Source organism: Sorex araneus, chromosome 8, assembly GCF_027595985.1.
Source record: "Sorex araneus isolate mSorAra2 chromosome 8, mSorAra2.pri, whole genome shotgun sequence".
Classification (NCBI taxonomy): Eukaryota; Metazoa; Chordata; class Mammalia; order Eulipotyphla; family Soricidae; genus Sorex; species Sorex araneus.
The window spans coordinates 49,958,032-49,979,237 of record NC_073309.1 but is presented as its reverse complement, the minus strand read 5'-3'; the positions used below and the strand labels follow the sequence as shown (position 1 = coordinate 49,979,237).

Sequence of the window (21,206 nt, the reverse complement as noted above, 5' to 3'; positions counted from 1 at the left end):
GAGGTCAAGACCTAAGCAGAAATCACTACAAAGTCAGGAAAAACTGGCATTTTTCTGTAATTAGACACAACTGTCAATAATGGTGATACCTAGGAGGTAAAGGATTTTTGGTTTTGTTGTTGTTTTTGCAGTGGTAAGGGGGGGTGGAAGGGTGGGGGCCACACCTGGAGGCGTTCCGGGCTTACCTCCAGCTCTGTGCTCAGGGATCACTCCTGGCAGGACTCAAGGGACCATATATGGTGTCGGGGATCAAGTCAGGTCTGCCATGTGCAAGGCAAACGCCCACCTGCGATATTATTTATTGCTCTGGTCCTCCAAGGAATCAAATTAGGTCTGCCATGTGCACACAAGCACTGTCCCTGCTGCACTATTTACCGCCCCCATCCTCAAAGATGCAAAATTTATTAGACTCTTTGTTGTACCTATATATTTCTACTTGCATATTTCAACTATTTGGGCTCTTCATTTTAAAAAATAGAGAATACAGGGGGCTGGAGTGATAGCACAGTGGGTAGGGCATTTGCCTTGCATGCGGTCGACCCGGGTTCAATTCCCAGCATCCCATATGGTCCCCTGAGCACTGCCAGGAGTGATTCCTGAGTCCATGAGCCAGGAGTAACCCCTGTGCATCGCCAGGTGTGACCCAAAAAGCAAAAAAAAAAAATAGAGAATACAGTTCTATGTGAGAATTGGGGGAGGACAACCTCAATCATGAGGCACACAGTCTAGCACTTTACTCTCAATCTTTCAGTCAGCTGAGGCTTGATCAAAATTGAATAGTGTGAACACTCAGTCTGTGGGCCAGAGGGATAGCTCTAAGGGCTGGCATGCAGCTTGGCATGGAGGGCCAAGCCCCATCCCCAGCACAGCATGGTCCTCGACGTCCCACTGGGGTGAGTCCTAAGTACCAAAAAATAAAATTCAGCTTCTAAATCTCATTAGCTATATCTCAAACAGAAATATGCAATCTGTGGCGACTGTCAAAAACAGCATAGAAAGCTCTACTCGACAGAAATTATCTCAAAAGCGACTGTGAGGAACAGTGAAGAAATCTCTACTCAACAGAAAGGATCTCAAGGGCTGGAGCGATAGCACAGCGGGTAGGGCATTTGCCTTGCATGCGGCCAACCCGGGTTCGGATTCCCAGCATCTCATATGGTCCCCTGAGCACTGCCAGGGGTAATTCCCGAGTGCAGAGGCAGGAGTGCAGGAGTAACCCCTGAGCATTGCCAGGTGTGACCCAAAAAGCAAAAAAAAAAAAAAAAAAAAAAAAACCCAAAATAAGTTCAGACGCTTACAAAGAAGAGAGAGGTTCCAGGAAGGCCTCTAAACAGCCTGCACCCAAAACAGACAGGAATGACAAACAGGAGAAGCCACTGGTCCTGCCCTTAAGAGTCTGAGGAAATCCCAAACTTTCCAAGCCTGTTCTCCAAAAAGCAAAAGGCAAAAAAGTTTTGGGGCTAGGACAGTAGTACTGAGGGTGGGGTGTTCCCCTTACATGTGGTCGACGCAGGTTTGATCCCTGGCACCCCATATGGTACCCCCAGCCCCATGCCAGCCCTTTTATTCTGAGCATAGAGTCAGAATAAACCCTGAGCACCATCAGGTATGGCCACAAAACAAACAAAAAATAAAATACTTGGAGTGGGCCCTACAGAAGTACTGTGAGTTGGGTTCTTATGGGGAGAGCTTGGTGGCAAGCAGCAGATCTGACTCTGCACCACCCAGAGATCCAATAAGAACCCTGGCACCGAGCAGCACTGCCACTCAGGGTCCCTCCCCCACTGCCACCCCTCTACAAAGTATGTCCCGACCCCAGCCAGCAGCACAAGCCAATGAGCTTTTCATCCCCAGGAAAGGGTGAAATGATGAGAAGGAAAGACCCTAAAATGAAAAACCAAAGTGATCAAGCCCAATTAGGGACAAGCAAAAAAGCAAGGGGGGGATGAAAATGAGATGAACTGCTAGATCATTTTGGAAATGTTAAACAGGTAAGCTGGACTAGGTGGGAAGAGGTATGCCAATGCTCTGACCCTAGTGTGGCCCCAAACCATCTACCTTCCCCCACAAAAAAACAAGAGTGAGAAGAGCCTCAACACCTTTGAGCACTGCAGAATTGCTTTTGGGAGCCCCAAAAACCTTCTGGGGTTTTTTGTGGGGGGAACCATACCCGACAGTGCTCAGACTAACATCTGGCTCTGCACTTAGGGATCACTCCTGGCAAGGCTCGCGGGACCTTATGCGGTGCTGGAGATCAAACCAGGGTTGGCCACAAGCCACATACTTTTAAGTGGCTGTACTGTCACTCAGCCCTCAACTTTTTTTTTTTTAATCTACAACTATTTTTCAAGATGAAACAAACTTGGACCATTTTCCTTAAAGGTTCCTGCTTATCATAATCTGGAATCTTATCGCCCTGCCAGTGCATTCTGACAGACGTGCAGTCACACTTCCTTCTTGAAGATCAGATCAGGAAAACATTAGGCAGCTGACCTGCAGCATTCACTGGCGCAGACAGAAATGCTGTGGCCACGTTCCGTGGGCGACAGGAACTGCCTCTGCTGTAGGAACGGCAGAGAAATTCTGGAGAGGACCAGAGAAACAGTACAGAGGTAAGGCAGAACTGGGGTAAGAGACTTGCCTGGCACACAGTTGGCCCAGGTTCAATCCCCGAGCACCCCATAAGGGCCCAAGCCCTGCCAGAAGGAAAAAAGGAGCCCTGAGTCGGCCAAGCGTAGGGCAATGGGCTGACTGCACAGCAAGTACCTAAGTGCAGACTCTCTCTCCAGCCCACACTACCAGCTTCTCTCTCTCTTGGAACAAACACACGGGTGGAGAGACCCAGAGCACCCAGGGGTGTGTGTGCTTGCTTTTATGTAGCCTCCCAGGCTGGTCCACTGAGGATAGTCAGGTTCAACCCCCAAGCACCTCCAGGTGTAACATCCAAAACACAGAAAAATCACAGATGCAGGCAGATGGAGGTATACACCTTGCTGCAGGGAGATCTGAGGGCATGGGGAAAACAGGTTTGGGCAGGGTAGCAAACACACCGGAGAAGAAAGCAGAGAGCAAAGGCTCTGAACGGGCTGCCCGACTGCACTGTGGCCTTGGACAAGTGCCCTCTGGAAGTCACTGTCTTGAAAAAGACATGAAAAAGCACCTGGCTCAGAGGGCCACCATGATGAAGAGATGAGGGGACACTCAGTATTGACCCTGAGCTTGAGAGACAAACTGGTGCTATTAACCCACAAGACAGACGTGGAGTTTCCGGAAGCACCTTCAGAGAACCTGGTGTTCAATGCATCACAGCTCTTAGCCCTTCTCGTTCCTTCCTTTCAGCTCAATGTTTCCCCTCAGGTTTGGCGTGGGAAGGGGAGAGAGAGGGAGAGAGGGAGAGAGAGAGAGAGAGTGAGAGAGAGAGGGAGAGAGAGAGAAGGAGAGAGATGATACTGCCCCCATATTACTTAACATTCTTTATTCTGAATCAAAATCATTGTGGATGGGGCTGGAGCGATAGCACAGCGGGTAGGGCATTTGCCTTGCACGCGGCCAATCCGGGTTCGATTCCCAGTGTCCCATATGGTCCCCTGAGCACTGCCAGGGGTAATTCCTAAATGCAGAGCCAGGAGTAACCCCTATGCATCACCGGGTGTGACCCAAAAAGCAAAACAAACAAACAAACAAAACCCAAAAAACCAAAATCATTGTGGAAAACTCAGGGGGAAAAAGAGAGGGAGAGAGCATTTAGGCCGCAGCTCCAAGTGCAGGGGGCTTCTCCAAGTCTGGAGTCAGCTCCGGACTAGGCTGGTTCCTGGCACTGTCTCTCTAGCACCCTCCCATGCTGCAGCCAGGATCACACCGTTTGTAATCCAGTATACATCTGCATAACTCTATCTTGTGCATATGCTCTCCTGTTCTCCCCTCAGGAACGACCCCCCTCAGCCCCCCCTTGAAACAATAGCTCAGTAAGGCTGGTGTGCAGGCTCTGCACATAGGGGGTCCTGGCTCACTACCTGCCACCAAACAGTTCCAGAAGCATCTCAGGAAGTGACAGCCCCCACCCTAGATAAAGCCAAGAGTTTGGTCCCCTTGTACACCAGGTGCGACCTACAAAATGGAACTCCCCCCCACTTGTCTTTTTAAAAATAATTTCCCTCTTTTCTACAAAGCAATAGTATCTCCCGAAGGTTAAAACACTTATGTAGATTCTGTACTTTGATTTTTTGGGGGGAAGCACACCAGTTAGCAGCTTTGTATACACGTTTAATCCTCATCTCTGTTTCTTATCCACAGAGGTTTGCGGTGGGGAGGGTGAGCACACCCTACCCAGTTTTTCTCAGGAGTAACCACCTGGCAGTGCTCAGGGGACCAAATGCAGTGGTGGGTCTCAGCCACCACAGTCACATGTAAGACCTTCCCTCCTGTACCCCCCACAAAGACCCCTGTAGGCAGTCTCGGAAACACAGGTCCCCAAAACACAGCCCCAAGCCTTTCAGGAAGTTCACACCAGTCTCAGCCTCATCACCATCTCACAGCCTCATCTAACTATTTCCTCTTGCTCCCAGCAAACAGACCCAAAGCACCTGCAATTACAGCACAAACAGGGAAGACCTGCTGTGGAAAGAATGCTCCCAACCCCTGAGGTGATTTGTACAATGAGCCCCTTCCTTATCAGGCATGTGACCTCAAGTGACCTTGGACAGGTTATAAATAAGTCAGACACATTCACATTTGGAGATTAAAATCAAGATGGAAGAGACTTACATCTGAATGATCCAATCATTTGCAATTTACTAAGAATTATGTGCAGGGGCCAGAGGGGTAGTACAGAGGGAAGGGCTTTTGCCTTAAGCACTGCCAACCTGTACTTGATCCCCCCCACGTCCCATATGGTCCCCTGAGTCTGCCAGGAGTGATTCCTGAGTGCAGAGTCAGGAGGAAGCCTTCAGCACAATCAGGCGTGGATTCAACAAAAACCAAAAACACCCACAAAGACAGAAAGAGAATTATGTGGAAGCGCTGGAGTCATAGTACAGCAGATGTGGCTGTTCAAGCCCCAACACCCCACACGTCCCCTGAGCCCGCTAGGAGTGACCCCTGAGCACAGAGTAAGTAAGCCCTGAGCACCGCTAGGTATGAACCAAAAAATGGAAAAAGGTAAAAGAAAGAAAACAGAAAAAGGAAATTATGCAGAAAAGTAAAATATATGAAAAGATGGGTCTGACATAAAGTGAGAAATGTACATTTTAGACTTAGACACTTTCACATTAAGTTGTACCTTAGGGTTTTCTTTCCCCTAAAAACACCCCAGTTGTGCTAGGGCCCCCTGAGGTGCTGGGAATGGAAGTCAGGAGGACCCCGCAGGCAAAGCCTGTGCTTCAACCCTCTGAGCCATCGTCCCCAAACCCACTCCCAGAATCAATCTGGGGCCTTTCCCCCTTTTCCAGCACAAGGTTCTGTCTGTATTCCCTAATTGACACAGCAGACACACACAACGGTCAGTTGTCCTGCCGCATTAGAAACTCTTCAAAGAGGCTTGAGAGACAACAGGCAGGGTGCTGGCCTCGTTCATGGCTGACCTGGATCCCCCAGCACCACACAGGGCCAGCACCAGAAGTGATCCCTGAGCGCAGAGCCAGGAGTGGCCCCAAAACAACAACAAAGCTGCAGAGACAGTATGACGACAGGGAGGGCGCTTGCCTTGCATGTGGCCAATCCGGGTTTGATCGCTGGCATCCCATATGGTCCACCAACACCCCCAGGAATAACTGCCGAGCACAGAGCCAGGAGTAACCCTGAGCACCACCAGGTGAGGCACAAAAACAAACCAACAACAAAAATCTTCTGTGACTCAGGTTATTACAAATTATATGACAAAAGCAGCTTAACAAGCATTTTGGAAAATAAAAATACTTTTTACCGCTAAGCATTTAGGTATTGTATTCCCAGAGAGCAGATTCCCTTGAAGTGAAAGCTACTCTAGCGAAAGAGATTTCAAGAATTGAATAATCTTGTATTAATGTAGTGCCGACTTTCACTTGTACATAATCAATTTGTTACTGAACAAAGAATCTTTTTTAATTGTGTGTGGCAATTAGCGGTAATCATTTTCCTTTGTCTTACTCTGAAGTGGTTCATGCCTGTGGGTTTAAACCCTTCTTTCAAGTGAAATACCAGGCAACTTTCAAGTGAAATACCAGGCAACTGCAAGTTATATATAACTAAAATATACTTTTTTCCCTCTCTTTTTCTTATACTTCAGAAGGCTACTAATTGCAATTGGCCTACTTGCTTTTTTTTTTTTGCTTTTTGGGTCACACCCGGAGATGCACAGGGGTTACTCCTGGTTCTGCACTCAGGAATTACTCCTGGCGGTGCTCAGGGGACCATATAGGATGCTGGGATTTGAACCCGGGTCGGCCGCGTGCAAGGCAAACGCCCTACCCGCTGTGCTATCGCTCCAGCTTGGCCTACTTACTTTTTTGTTCTGTTTTGTTTTTGTTTTGGATTTCTGGACCACACCCAGCAGTGCTCAGGTTACTCCTGGCTTTGTGCTCAGGCATTACTCTGGGCAGACTGGGGAAACCATATGGGGTCTCGGGGATTGAACCTGGGTCAGCCGTGTACAAATCAAAAGCCCTCCCCGCAGTTCACCATCACTCTGGCCCCTTACTTCTACTGCAATGCTTTTTAAAACTGCACTGAATATTATCATGAGTTTCACATTAGTAAGTCAAGGAGCAAAATATATCTGGGAGGCCGCAAACCCAGTGGTACTCAGGGAGGGCCAACTCTGTGCTCAGTGAGCCTAAGCGTTGGTTCCAACCACATGCAAGGGTCATGCCCCTGTCTCTACCATGTCTGTTAGACCCTCAGTCCCAGCAGAGGGTACTTTTAGCCACACATTTCCAGTTTCTAAGAGTTTTCTCAGACCAATAAACCTCACAATTAAAAGCTACTCAGATACTTTCCTATTTGCCACGGAAGTAAGGTGTTTTTATTTGCTTGTTGGGGGGCCACACTGGTTGTGCTCAGGGCTAACTCCCAGCCCTCTGCTCTGAGATCACTCTTGGTGAGGCTAGGGACTGTTCATGGTGCCAGGATGGAAGGCCAGCAAGCACCTTGCCACTTGCACTCTCTCTCCAGCCACAGCGAAGTCAGATATAAGGAATCATTCTACAATCAAATACTTCCATCTTCTTTCGGCCAAGTTAACTTGTATATAAGTTTTGTTCTACCTGGGTTTGAATTCAAGTCAGAAATGAAGGGCCAAAGATAGTACAAGAGTTAAGGCACTTGCTTTGCATGAGGACAGCCCCAGTTTGATCGCAGGCACAAGGTCCCCCGAACGTCCCAGGAGTAAGCCCTGAGCACTGCCAGGTGTGACCCCAAAACCAAAAGGAAAAAAAAGGGGGGCTGAAGTGCTCAACTTTTCCTATAAACTGACTATAAAGGTGAGCTGGTACTTGTGGCTTAGAGTCTTCTCTGATACTGCGACAGGAAGAAGAAAATCTTTCTGATGGCTCTGAGAGCACCTCCCAAAAACCAGAAGGCCATCAGAATGATCTGGGGAGTCCAGAGGAACAAGCCAGTGAGGGCAGCACTTACTATGTATGTGCCTGGCACACATGCCAGGTTTGATCCCTGGCACCTTACCGGGTCCCCCAAGCCCCGCCAGGAATGATCCCTGAGCAGAGAGCCAAAAGTAAGTCCTGAACACCATCAGGTATGGCCCAAAAGCAGAAACAAAAAAATCAGAAGAGGCTGATCATCTTCGTTTACTCCCTGGCCCCAGCTGATGCCACAGACACTCTCAACCCCGTTTCTGGCTGGTGGCTTCTCGGGAGTGCACTGTGGCGCCTACTCTCAGCCCACTAACACATGCATTTTGGAATCAGGCCGACTCAGAGCTATAACACTGTTCGCCCACTAGTAGCTGAGTGACCCTGCCTGAGACAGGCCCTCGTGAAGGAAAGAACAAGAGTGAAATGCCAGTCCAGAGGGGATGCCCTCTGAGAGGTCAGCACCCGAATGCAGCCATGACCGTTGCAGCTGGAGCACACGATTCCTCTCCCCACCCACCAACACACAGGCTGCTCTGGCACTTGTCTGGGTCTAATCAACCAACAATGTGGGAGGTGGGTTTACTACACGTAGGTGTTTTGTTAGACGTGCCTGGAAAATAAAAAATAAATGAGAAGGGCCTTCTGCTCAACGATATTTACTAGCTCCAGAGAAAATGAGTATTGACAGCCATCAAGCAGAATGAGTACCAACTAGCATAATCCCATCCTGTCATCACACTTTCCCTTTATTTGGGAGGAGGGAAATAGGGGGCCACACCCAGCAGTGTTCAGGGTTTACTCCTGGTGATACATAGGGAACTAAACAAGGTGTCAGGGGACTAAACAGGGTCCCAGGTGGGTGATGTGCTAAGTTATTTAGTAAGTTTGGTAAAACTTTAAAATTTTGGATAGTAAATATTTAATCATAAATTCACAAGCCTGGGGGGAAATGGCAAGTCCTTCTTACTCTTTTTCTTTTCTTTTTTTTTCTTTGTTTGTTTTTAGGCCCAATTCCTCTGTCCCTCTTGAAGAGCCCGGCAAGCTACCAAGAGTATCTTGCCCGCATGGCAGAGCCTGGCAAGCTACTCGTGGCATATTCGATATGCCAAAAACAGTAACAAGTCTCACAATGGAGACGTTACTGGTGCCAGTGCGAGCATACTGATGAACAACAGGATGACAGTGCTACAGTGCTCCCACTTTCCTTTCATTTTTCAAACAAACAGTAGCCCAAAGAGGAAGGATTTGGCCACAGACACAGCATACAGCAGGGCTAGCACGGTACCCATGATTCTCCACTACCAATTCCAATTCTCTTTACACCATAGAAAGCTGCCTCTTGGATATACAAATTCAATTCCCAGGGACAAATCAGCCCTTACAGTGGTCAGCAAGAAGACACTTTTGAAATGAGAACAAAGACACACAAGGAAAACAGAAACATAAGCACATGGATGCGGGATCAAAGTCAACCCCAGCTGCGAAGTTCATCAAATGAAGGTGCGTGTTTCAACAGAGAAAGCTGAAAGGGCCATGCAATTCAGACTAGTTTCCATTCAAATAGGTTTCTCCTGGGAACTCCAAGCACCAGGGTCTGTCGCTCCTCGGCACTGACGGACACTGAACATGGAAGATTCAACTTGATGCAAATTTGACTACCCAATGCCAAGTGACTTTCAAGCATTCACCAAAGATGAAGCCTAATAAAGCATATTTTTTTTCAAAAAAAAATGAAAAAAGATAAACTTTTAAGAAGATGAACAGGAACGATTTGTTTGCATTTCTTATTACCATCAATTCAAAAGCAATTCAGACCACTGCTATTGGAGCGCGTAGGTCAACAGTGACTCAGCTCTGGGAAATGCACCATTGGAGGTGCCTGATCTGAGCATGGAGGAGGTGCCTGATCTGAGCGACTGAATGCACTCGGGGCTCCCCACCACCACCACCCCACTATAAATTCTACTGCTCACAAATGACTGCAAACAGAACAGAATTTCTTTTCTTTTCTCTTTTGGGGGTTATACCCGGTGATGCTCAGGGCTTCCTCCTGGCTCTGCACTCAGGAATCACTCATGGTGATGCTCGGGGGACCACATACATGAGATGTCGGGATGGGACCCGGGTTGGTAGCATCTGAGGCACAGTCCCAAGACAGTGTTTATTTTCTATTTGGAAAAGGGGACACAGGACAAAGGTGACGTGTTCATTTTACAACGCCACACCCAGAAGTGCTAGGCCACTGACACTGGAGCCCAGGGGCAGCAGCATCTCTGCCCATCCAGCCTGCATCCTCCTAGGAGCTGAGAGTCGAAGCACAGTGGCTCATCCAGGGGCCAGAATCCCACTTGGACCTCCAGCACTTTGCCAATGAGGACAGGAAGCTTGTCTCCAGGCCCTGAGTACCACCATGCTCCAGCCCAACAAATGTCTGCTCCTTCCCTTCCCTCCTCACACCAACAATCTATTTGTGTGCAAAAAAGAAATGGCAACAACTGGGCCAGATGACCCCCCACAAATGACACCAACCGGGTCAATTAAGACACCACTTGGCCTGCCACAGGGTGAATGACAGAGAATGGTCAGGCAGATCACAGGCAAGCCCTTTAAGGGGTCCCACACCTCCCAGCCCACCACAGCAGATCAAAGGGGAGGAGAGCAGCCCCGAAGGACCTGAAGGTGGGAGAAGGCAACTGTGCCCCTGCCACACAGGGATCTCCCCTCACCCTGCAGCCTGCACCCAGGACCACCTGCTCCACGAGACTGGCATCGAGAAAAGACTCTACCCTGATGCTTTGTTTTTAATGACAAGGAAGAGTGGAGTCGGATCAGGGAGAGGAGCACTAAGAAGCGAGTGTAGGACTGTGAGGACCCGTGTTCACAAACTCAGAACGGCCGAACTCGAACGGACCTGGGAGAGCGTCAGGAGGAGGTGAACAGTTGTCTGGCTCCAGCTTCTGCTCCCCACCCCCCAACTGGCACATGAACCACTCCAGAAGGCTAAGGCTGCCACTTCAGATTTCTGCAGCCCCCCAACCCCATCAGCCCAGCACATGCTGACACTGGGGCCTCTGCCATCGGCCGAGAAAGCTGACAGTCTCCAGCACATCACTTCCCAGTTTGGGAAGAGAAAGTGGTTCTTTGTTCTTCCCTTGTCGCCTCTTTCTCTCTCTGGTGTCAATTCAGCCACTGGGCCTGCAGCCCCACACACTGCATGCATGCCCCAGCCCTGACTTCAGATCAGCCATACTTGTTTGCACACTGAGAAGCCTGAAATGAGTGGACCCTGATGGACAAGGCCAAAATGGAGCAGTGGTCAAAAAAGCAACAGGAAGGGTCCTAACTCCTGCAGGAACCAGCACTGAAGACACGGGCCAGAGCTCACTCAAAGAACAGCCTAGAGAAAGGGAATCTCAGAGATGGAGACAGGCCCCTACCCCTAGACCCGTGTCTGGCCATTCCAGGGTCCAACGACAATGGAGGAGGAGAGCCAATGTCCCCGATTTCCAATCTGTCCACACAGAACCATTTCTACACAAGTGCTAAGTAAACAAAGTTTGATGGCAGTCCAGTTAGGAAATAAAGAGTATTTCCAGTAAAGGCCCCTTCACAGCTGGCCGGCCACTATTGCCCTAGGCCACAGGAAGGGGGTGGGGGGAATCAGACTTCTGATTTACTTAAGAAATAAAATAAATAAACTAAGACCATGCAAAATATTTCCTTCTTCCAAGTTAAGGAAGAAAAAGGTTGGAAGTTGACAGTGAAAACCACCTCCTCTGGGGTTGGAGAGATAGTACAGCGTGGAGGGTTCTTACTTTACACCGGGTTCAATTTCTGACATCCCTGCTCCCTCTCTAGCCCCACGAGGAGTGACCCCTGCACACAGAACCAGGAGTAAGCCCTGAGCATCTCCGGGTGTGGCCCCCAAAACACATAACAACAAATTATCTCCTCTGAATCAATGAATTTCCTCAAGCCCAACTCCCTAAAGGAAGGAGAAGTGCCAGGAAAGGTATGGAGTCCTGAGGATGGGACCAAACTCCCAAGCCCCTTTCTCAAGACCACTCAGGCAGCTGAAAGCCCCCTCCCCCACCCCACCTCCGCACACACACCAAGGGCTGAGGATCCCCAACTCCCCAACTTACCGCCCAGCTCTGTCTGGAGCAGTACCAGAGGACAGAAACCTCATTGACAGCCAACAGAGCAAGATCCAACCCTGATCCAGGAGGGCAGGTGGCAAAGCCTCCCTGCGGCAGACAGGGGAAGAAGGCAAGAAGCCCACTGGCCCTGCAGGAGGCCACAATGCAGACAAGTATAGGGGAGAAGGGACCGTAGACCCCGAGAAAAATACACCAAGTGTAGCCCTCACCCCAGGTGGGACAGAGGAGCCCTGGCGGGCTGGCACATCGCCAGCCAGGAGTAACCCAAAGAGACAATTTGTCAGCTGGAAGGAACCCAGCAAGAACAGGCCTGAGTAGTCCCTTGAGGTATCGGCTCCGAGGTACAAGTGTCTGAGGGCTTGGAGGAGAGCGGGGAGCAGGCGGAGATGAAGAGGTCCAGCAGCGGCAAAGCCCAGGGAACGCATGCCTGGACCACACCCCCCAAGGGATCCTGGGGAGAAATGGGGGGTGACACTCCCAGATCCCGGAGGATAGCTACCACTCAGGCAACACCCCCTCGAGTTACCCTGCGGCTCTCATGGGCTCCTGCAGCCTCTCCCTTTCAGCCGGGAGAGGCACGCTGGGAGGCTGTTCCTCCAGCAGTGCCCGCCCAGGCCCAGAAAGGGGAGATGGAAAGGCAGACCCAGCGCAGGCCAGGGGGCAGTTGGGAGAGGAACTGGGAAGAGAAACCTGGCAGAGTGGAAGGGGGGATGAAAAGATGAAAGCAGAAAGACCAGGAGAAATTAAAAGGTGGATGACCCCATCCTGGGAGGGTGCTCAGGGGGATGTCAGAAATGAATGAGAGGAGACCCTTGGCACTGCGGGCAGCAGAGCCGAAAGGTGGTATGAGGGAATATGAGGGAGGGCAAGAAAGGTGAGCAGGAAGGTGGAGAACAGCATCCACATGGTCGTGGGAGCTGGGGCGGGGGGAGCGAAATACGGTCCTGAGTCCCACCAGAGAGAGGAACAGGGTGAAAGGCGGCAGAGGGTAGCCCCAAAGAACTACCAGCAGCTCAAGAGCTCAAGTGGGTCAAGAAATCAAGCAGGCAAGTGGACAGCTCCAAATGGAGAGGAGCTGGGGGGTGAGGTTTCCACCCCCCGCACACTGAACCAGGAGCCAAAGGCCAAACGTGCCTGGGAGACACAGGCAATGAGAACAGGGAAGGGATGGGAAGGGAGTGATTTGGTTGCATGAGGTCATAGGCAGAGCCAACAGGGGCTGAAAGGGAGAGGCTGCAGGAGAGCCAGTGCCTGCGATCGCCCCAAAAGTGTACCCTCAAAGTGTACCGACTGAGGTGAAATCTCGAAGAAGGGCGGTGGCGCAGGGGGGGGTGTCAGGGCAGCGCAGATGCGAGGTGGGAGAAGTGCAGGGCAGCAAAGCGAAGGGCAGGGGCTGCGGGGAGCGTAGGGGTGGGGGTCAGCTCTTGCAGAGCGGGAATGCAGGTGAAGGCGCATCCCGCCAGCCACCCGGGCGCGGGGCCGCGCAGGGCCAGCGGGCAGAAAAGTCTGGAAGGGTGTGAATGGCACGGAGGTGCGGGATGCTGCAGCAGGAGGAAGCCAGCGCCCGGCCAGAACTGTGGTCGGGAAGGGTCGCAGGGGTATCCAGCCGGTGCCCGCTAGGGGCGACGAGGGAGGCAGCAAGTCCCAGGCGGAGACCTGGAGGGCTGCGGTGCGAGACACGGGATGTCGGGGCGGGGTGGGGGGCGGGGGGCTGTTCCCCGGGGATGGGACCGCTGGAGGCAGAGAGACAGCGCCCGGCCGGTCGCGAGGACCAGGGGAGCTGAGCCCCGATCGCAGGGTGGGGGAAGCAGGAGGCGCCCCCGAATCGCCAAACAGGGATCCGGGAATTTGACGATGCACGGCGGGGTCAACGGAGGAGGTGGGGTCCCGCGCGCACTGCGGAGTCCAGGAGGGGCGGAGGGCATTGCCCAGCAGCGGAAGAGGGAATGCGAGGTGGGGGTGACACAAAATTGGGAGCAGAGTGGCTGCAGGGGAGGGGGCGGGCAGGGCGCCCGCGCCAGACCCCCGAGGTTCCGAGGGTAGGCGGCCAGGGGTGCCGCCGGCGGGCCCCGCGCCGCGTCGGGCCGCCGCCCCGAGCGGCGGGGCCGGCGGGGCCCGGGGGGCCGGGGGGGACCGCTCCCTCCCCTCCCCCTCCGGCTCCTCCATTGTTCGCGGGCTCCGGGCCCCGCCGCCGCCGCCTCCCCCCGCCCGGACCCCGCAGCGGGGCGGCGCCCGGCCCGCCCGCCCGCCGGGGCCCGCGAACTCGCACACTCACCGGCGGGGCGCCCTCAGCGCGGCCCGGGCCGCGGGGATCCCGGCCGCGGCGACGGCGGCCCCGGCGCCATGTTTCTGCGGCTCGTCGTCCCGCGGCGGCGGCTGAGGCGGCTGAGGCGGCTGAGGCGGCGGTGGCGGCGGCGGGGGGCCGGGCGGACCCTCCCTCGCGGGCTCCCTCCTCCGCCTCCTCCACCTCCTCCTCCCGCCGGCCGCGGCGCTCCCTCGGGGCGGGGGGCGGGGAGGGGACGGGGGGAGGGGCGGGCGCCGGGGGGCGGGCGGACCGGCCTCGCGCGCTCCCCGCCTGCCTCCCTGCTCGCAATGGCGGCGGCGGCGCCTCCTTCCTGCGGCCGCCGCTCCCGCGCGCGCGCCCCCTCACTGCTGCGCGTGCGTGGCCCGCGGGATAACGGCCCCTGAGGCGCGCGCCGCGAGGGACCTGCCCCGTGCGTGCCCGGCGAGCCCGGGACTGAGGGTGGGTGAGGGGCGCTCCCTGCGGCCGCCGGCGAGACTGAGGAGGGGGGGAAAGAAACGGGCTCGGAGACTGCAGTGCGCGTGCGCCCCGAGAAACTGCGGCGGCTGCGGCGCGAGCGGGCGCGCCGGGAGCCGCGGGGCTGGGGCGGGCCCGTGCGCGTGCGCGGGCAGGGGGCGCGGGGGCTGCTGCGGGCCGCCCCGGGCCGCGGGCGCCCGGCGGAGCGGCGGGGGGGGCGGGCGTTGGGGGTCTGGCAGGCTGAGCTCGCTAGCTGCGAGCCCCCTCCTCGGCACCGAGTCTCGGAGAGAACGCGGGAGGCGAGAGAATTGGGGCGGCCTGGGGGGCGGGGGGCGCAGGGCGCGATCCCGCTCGCGCGGGACCCGGCCAGCCAATAGAAGACCAGGGGAGGTGGGATGGCGGCGCAAGCCGCGGCCCCCGGGATAACGGAGGAGGAGAGAGGGAAGGACGTAAAATGGGGCGGTGGGAAGGGGCAGAGGAGGGGGGAGCGCACCCAACAAGGGAGTTGATTGGGGGCACAAGGAGGCGTGGCCCGCCTCAGCCCAATCTGGGCCTCGCCATTGGTCGTTTCGGAAGAAGGGGCGGGGCCGAGGAGCGCGTGCTCCTTCCCCTTGGCAGGGAAGAAAATCTGCGGGCATCGCGCGCGTTAATACAACTTTCTCTTGATTGTTTGATCGCCTCATGCCTGTGAGAGGGGCGAAGGTCTACTCCTGGGTGCAGCCCCGGCCTCCTCAAGTCAGCATTAAACAATGGCTGCAAATAGCTGCAGCCTGGGAGGGAAACAGTAGGGATGGGCTGGGGTGCCCGGGGTTAACCCTTGAATTCCGCAGAATTTAGGAGGGCTTCCTCTGGGACTGCCCCCCTCTCCGGAAGTATGAATGGTGGGCAGTGAACGTTCAGGTATATGTCAATGTATAAGGAATGCACAGAGGCTGGATTGCAGATCGCCCTTTGCTCTTCTTTCCCCAGTGTTTTAATATGTAAAATGGAATCATCCTACTGCTCTCAGGGTTTCTATAAGAATTAAATGCTTTATGGGGCTGGAGCGATAGTACAGTGTGTAGGACGTTTGCCTTGCACGTGGCCGACTCGGGTTCAATACCAGGCATCCCATATGTCCCATATGATCTCCCAAGCACCACCAGGAGTAATTCCTGAGCGCAGAGCCAGCATTAACCTCTGAGCATCGCTGGGTGTGACCCAAAAAAGCAATAAATAAATAAATAAATAAATAAATGCTCTATTTGTTAAGACACTGCAAATCATGTCTCCCTATATGGAGATTAATAAAATCACATGAGTGAGCTCAGGCTTATTGGTTTTAGACTGGGGCCTATTCCCAGTTCTGGGCTCACTGATCTCACCCAGGGAAGAAGACCATGCAGTGCCTCTTGCCTGCAGAACATGTATTCATTCAGTCTTCTAACATCTCTTCAACTCTCAAGTGTTTTTTTCAAAAATTTGTTTATTTAGGCACTTAATTTACAAATGCGCCCATAATAGTTTCAGGCATACAATGTTCCTGAGTCAATCCCACACCCAGTGCCAATTTTCCTCCACCATGATCCCCAGGTTCCCTCCCAAATCCCAGTCAGTCTCCTTAACAGTAACATTTTTTGTTTTCCTTTTTGGTTGTTTGTTTTTTTGTTTTGGGGCTACACCCAGTGGTGCTCACGACTTATTTCTGGCTCTGTGCTTAGGAATCATTCCTTGAAGGGCTCAGGGAACCATATGTAGTTCTGGGGCTCAGAGCTAGGTCAGCCCTGTGTAAAGCAAGCACCCTACTCACTGTTCTATTATTTCAGCCCCAGACACATTTTTAAGTTTAATTTTTGTGATTTGGACACCATGCTTAAAATATTAGTAGACCTATATATATATATATATATATATATATATATACATGTCTATGTGGATTCAGACATATACATGTACTGCACTTCTTCATCACTGTTAGCTCTCAAACTTTAAAAACACCTATTAAGAGCTGGAGCAATAGTACTTGCCTTGCATTCAGCTGACTCGGATTCTATCCCCAGCATCCCCTATGAACCCCTGAGCATCGCCAGGACTAATTCCTGAGTAGAGAACCAGAATAACCCCTGAGCATCTCCAGGTGTGGCCCCAAAACCAAAACAAACCCAAAATAAATACTTTTTAAAAAACTGTTAAATAAACTATATTTTAAGCTATATTTTAAACCACTGTTCAGTATGAATCCACAGACATTTTTCAAAGTTTAAACAGTCTGGGCTGAAGTGATAGTAGATGGGTAGGATACTTGCCTTGCATGTAGCCAACCTGGGTTCAATCCCCACATTACATTCAGTCCCTAAACCCTCCAAGAGTGATCCCTGAATGAAAGGCCAGGAGTAAGCCCTAAGTACACCCAGGTGTGGCCCCTCAAAAGAAAAAAAGTAAGCACTTTGGGTCAAGCAAATCAACTGTCATGTTCTTTTCTTTCTTTAAACTTGCAAGTCCTAGTTTGTGACTTTGAGATGACTTTAGGGAAGCAGAGGAAGACCGAGGGAGGGGACACCACATTGCATTCTCCTACCTCAAATGAACAAGTCCCTATAACATTAGTGCAATATTCTAGGTCCTTCCAGTCTTATGAAATTGGGGGGAGACCACTCCCAGCAGTGCTTGGAGGCTATTCCTGGCCCATTTTTCCATCCATTGAAATTTTTTTAAGAGACTACTGATAGCAGTGTATCAGATAGCACAGAGGGAAAGGCATGTGCCTTGCATGCGACCAACCCAGGTTCAATCTCCAGCATCCTATATGGTTCACCCAAGCACTACCAAGAGTAATTCTTGAGTGCAGAGCCAAGAATAGACCTGAGCATCACTGGGTGTGACCCAAAAAACAAAAAAAAAAAAAGAAGAAGAAAAAGTGCTCCTAGACAACTCCACTTTTGCAAAACTTGCTGGAAGTTATTTTTTCAGAATGTCTCCCTAGATTTTTCCTGTCCCCTTTGACCTGAAGAGAGAGTACAGAGGTTACATATCCTGCCAACTGTAGTTTGAATCCCTTGCTGAGCATCACCAGGGGTCACTCCTAAACACAGAGCCAAGAATTGCCCCTTAAGACTCTCAGATATGGTTCCCCCCACCAAATAGAAGGCAACATTTTTTTTTTTGTTCTTGAGCCATACTCAGTGATGTTCAGAGCCTACTCCTGGCTCTGCACTCAGGAATCTCCTGGTAGTGCTCAGGGCACCATATGGGATGCCGGAGATCAAACCTGGGTTGGCTGTGTGCAAGGCAGTCAGAAAATATGACTTTGATCCCTGGCATTTCATGGTTGCAGAGTTCTGCCCAGAGTGACCCCCTCCCCACCATTGTGCCACTACCCTCAGCAACACTGGGTATGAAACCCAGAGCTTCATTCATTCGTTTAATACTCACTACACCTTTTTTTTTTTATTTGGCCACACTCAACGATGTTCAGATGTTACTCCTGGTTCTGCACTCAGTAGTTACTCCTGGGGTGTAGGGACCATATGGGATGCTGGGGACCAAACCTGGGATCAGCTGTGTACAAGGCAAACGCCCTCCCCACTGTACTATCACTCCAGCCTCCCTCACATCTGAGTAAGCTATGGTTGTTATTCTAATGGAGTGAGGCTCAGAGAGGGTGCACAGCTAGAAAAGATCAGATACATAATTTAAACCCATTCTCCCAGGATCAGATGAGGACATACATAGCACTTCACAGAACTCCATCCGGGGTCAAAGGTCTACATTGGTCTCACCATTTTGTATGTGAGTCCTTTAAGGCAGGGGGTCACCTGCTACTTCCTCAGTCTGACCAGTGGCCCACAATAAATACTTGATAACAAACTCCTGAGCAAGTCCAATGCCCAACAGAGGAAATGGCAGATGGGGCCAGAGAGGGGTTAAGGCACTGGCCTTCTATGCCACTGAACCTGGTTCAATCCCCAGAGTCTCTGAGCACAAACTTGACCCCCAAGCAAAGAATAGCCCCCAAGCACTGCAGTATGTGTCCCAACCCCCACCCAAAACAAACTAGGATAGCACGCATTGAGGATCATGTAGCCCAAAGAAAACATCTTTAGGACCAGAGCCATGGTACAGCAGGTTGGGCACTTGCTTTGCATGCAAGACAACCTGGGTTCAATCCCCAGCACCCCATATGGTCCCTTGAGCCCCCTGCCAGGGCTGATTCCTGAGCACAGAGCCAGTAGTAAGCCCTGAGCACCACTGGTTGTGGCCCCCAAAACAAAAACAAAGACCGTCTTTGGCCAATGGCTAACTCCTACACCTTTTTCAGGTGCTAGTGCATATGTCACCTCTTCCAGGACGTCCTCCAAGCTGGATTAGATGCATCTTCCAGTATTACACTATCCTGAGGGGTCATCCATGCAGACCGGCCTGAGTCAGCCCTGTGGGGTGCAGGCCTTTTCCACTGGACTATGAACCCCGTGTGTAAAGGTGCAGATCTGTGTCAGTCCCTGCTGATGTCCACAGCGCAAGCCAGCTCTAAAGCAGGGTGGTATGAGCGCTTGGGGGCAGCAGCTTTCTCTTAGAAGAAAGGACCGTGCTGGGGGCTGGAGTGATAGCACAGCGGGTAGGGCATTTGCCTTGCACGTGGCCGACCCAGGTTCGAATCCCAGCATCCCATATAGTCCCCTGAGCACCGCCAGGGGTAATTCCTGAGTGCATGAGCCAGGAGTAACCTCTGTGCATTGCCGGGTGTGACCCAAAAAGAAAAGAAAAGAAAGGACCATGCCAGGAGGGACTTCCCAGCTCGGCAATTCTTTGCAACGCTCAAGGAAGATGTTTATTAATGGAGCCAGTGGATCCCAGGAAGCAGTCTTCTCCGCCCCCAGTTCACTCCGGCTAGCTTCCACTCCAGGATACATAAACAACCGATAAAAACTATCAGCCCATGGAGCAAAGCGCCGACCGCCAGCCTGGACACCTCTCAAGATTTGTCAAGTATCGCACTTGAGGACCTGATGGTCTGATAATCGACTGCAGAGCCGGGAAAAGTTGCAGGGTCACGCCCAGGTGTGAACCCGCATGGGAGAAATGCATTGGCAGAACAATACACAAAATTGTGTTGCTAAAAAAAAAAAAATGCCGGAGCATAATCTCGCTTCCTTCTTCAGAATCAAGATGAATCAAAGAGGAGGATGGAGACCCGATGGACCGTGGTGGCGGTGGGCTCACAGCGCCGCCAGCAAACCCACTGCAGCGTCCGTACAGCCAGCGGCTGCCGCGGCTTGGTCAGAGCTGTGAACTCTTCTGTCATTGGCCAGATGGGAAGCCAATCACGAGGAAGAAACGGGAGGCGGGGATGCTTGGATTCTCTACCTCATCCCCGGGCCTGGCAGCGGCTTGACACACAACACTAAATAGCTGATGCACTGTCCTATTGTTGATGAATCTCTCAAATGCCATCAACTTTAACTCTGAAAGAGAGCGTGTAGGGACGGATGGGGTAGTACCTGGTTTAGAGCGCTTGCCTTTGATCCCCAGCACCGCTTATGGTCTGTAGGCACAGCCCTGTGAGTGATTTCAGAGCATCAATAGAGCATCAATACGTGTGCCTCAAAACCACCCCACACCCCCACAAAAGTGATATGGTCCAAAAAATGCAGAAGCCTGCAACTCAATTCATATCCACAAAGAGCACATACCTGTGCAACCAGATCTCAATTTAAGAAACAGTACAGGGGCTGGAGTGATAGCACAGGTGGGTAGGGCGTTTGCCTTGTATGCGGCCGACCCGGGTTCGATTCCCAGCATCCCATAGGGTCCCCTGAGCATCGCCAGGAGTAATTCCTGAGTGCAGAGCCAGGAGTAACCCCTGTGCAACGCCAGGTGTGACCCCCCAAAAAAATAGAGAGAGAAACAATACAATCAGAGGCTGGAGAGATAGTATAGCGGTTAGGAAGCTGCCTTGCACTTGGCCAACGTAGGTTGTGTCCCCAGCATCCTATATGATCCTCAGAGTCCAGTCAGGAATGACCCCGAGCACAGAACCAGGAGTAAACTCTGAGCACTGCCAAGCGTGTCCTCCCAAACATAAACCAAGCAAGAAACAATATAAGGGCCAGAGCGAGGGTGTTTGCTTTACACATGGTTAACACGGGTTCAATCTCTGACATTCCATATGGTCTGCAGAGCACTGTCAGGAGTAATTCCTAAGTGTAGAACCAGGAGTAAACTCTGAGCATTGCCAGGTGTGGCCCCTCAAAAAAAAAAAGGGGGAAAGAAAGAAAATGAAATGAAGAACATAATTAGTGTCTGAGAAATCCCCCAGTTTCCTCACTGTGGGACCAGCCCAACCTCCACTAGGAGAACTTAGATTTTGATTGCTATAACTCTAGTTCTGGCTATTTTTATTAAATGGAATTATATAGTGACTGACCTTATTTTCATCAACAAAAATAAAGATGTCTTTTTTTTGTTTTTTTTTTTCCTTTTTGGGTCACACCCAGCGATGCTCAGGGGTCAATCCTGGCTCTGCACTCAGGAATTACCCCTGGCCGTGCTCAGGGGACCATATGGGATGCTGGGAATTGAACCCGGGTCGGCCGCGTGCAAGCAAATGCCCTACCCACTGTGCTATCACTCCAGCCCCCTGTTTTGTTTTGTTTTTTTTTTTAATTTTTAAAAAAATTTTTTTTCACTGAATCACCGTGAGCTACAGTTACAAAGCTTTCATGTTACAGTTTCACTCATACAATG

The 21,206-nt window shown here is 51.9% G+C and overlaps 1 protein-coding gene across 1 annotated transcript in view; it reads right to left on the bottom strand.

Annotated features, from left to right (window-relative positions):
* ARHGAP35 (Rho GTPase activating protein 35) overlaps window positions 1-14,454 on the bottom strand; it is an 87,312-nt gene extending 72,858 nt beyond the window's left edge. Inside the window, exon 1 of the mRNA XM_055146367.1 lies at window positions 14,001-14,454. The gene's annotated coding sequence lies outside the window, so the exon portion shown is untranslated. The remainder of the gene's footprint in view (window positions 1-14,000) is intronic.
* Between the last annotated feature and the right edge of the window lie 6,752 nt (window positions 14,455-21,206).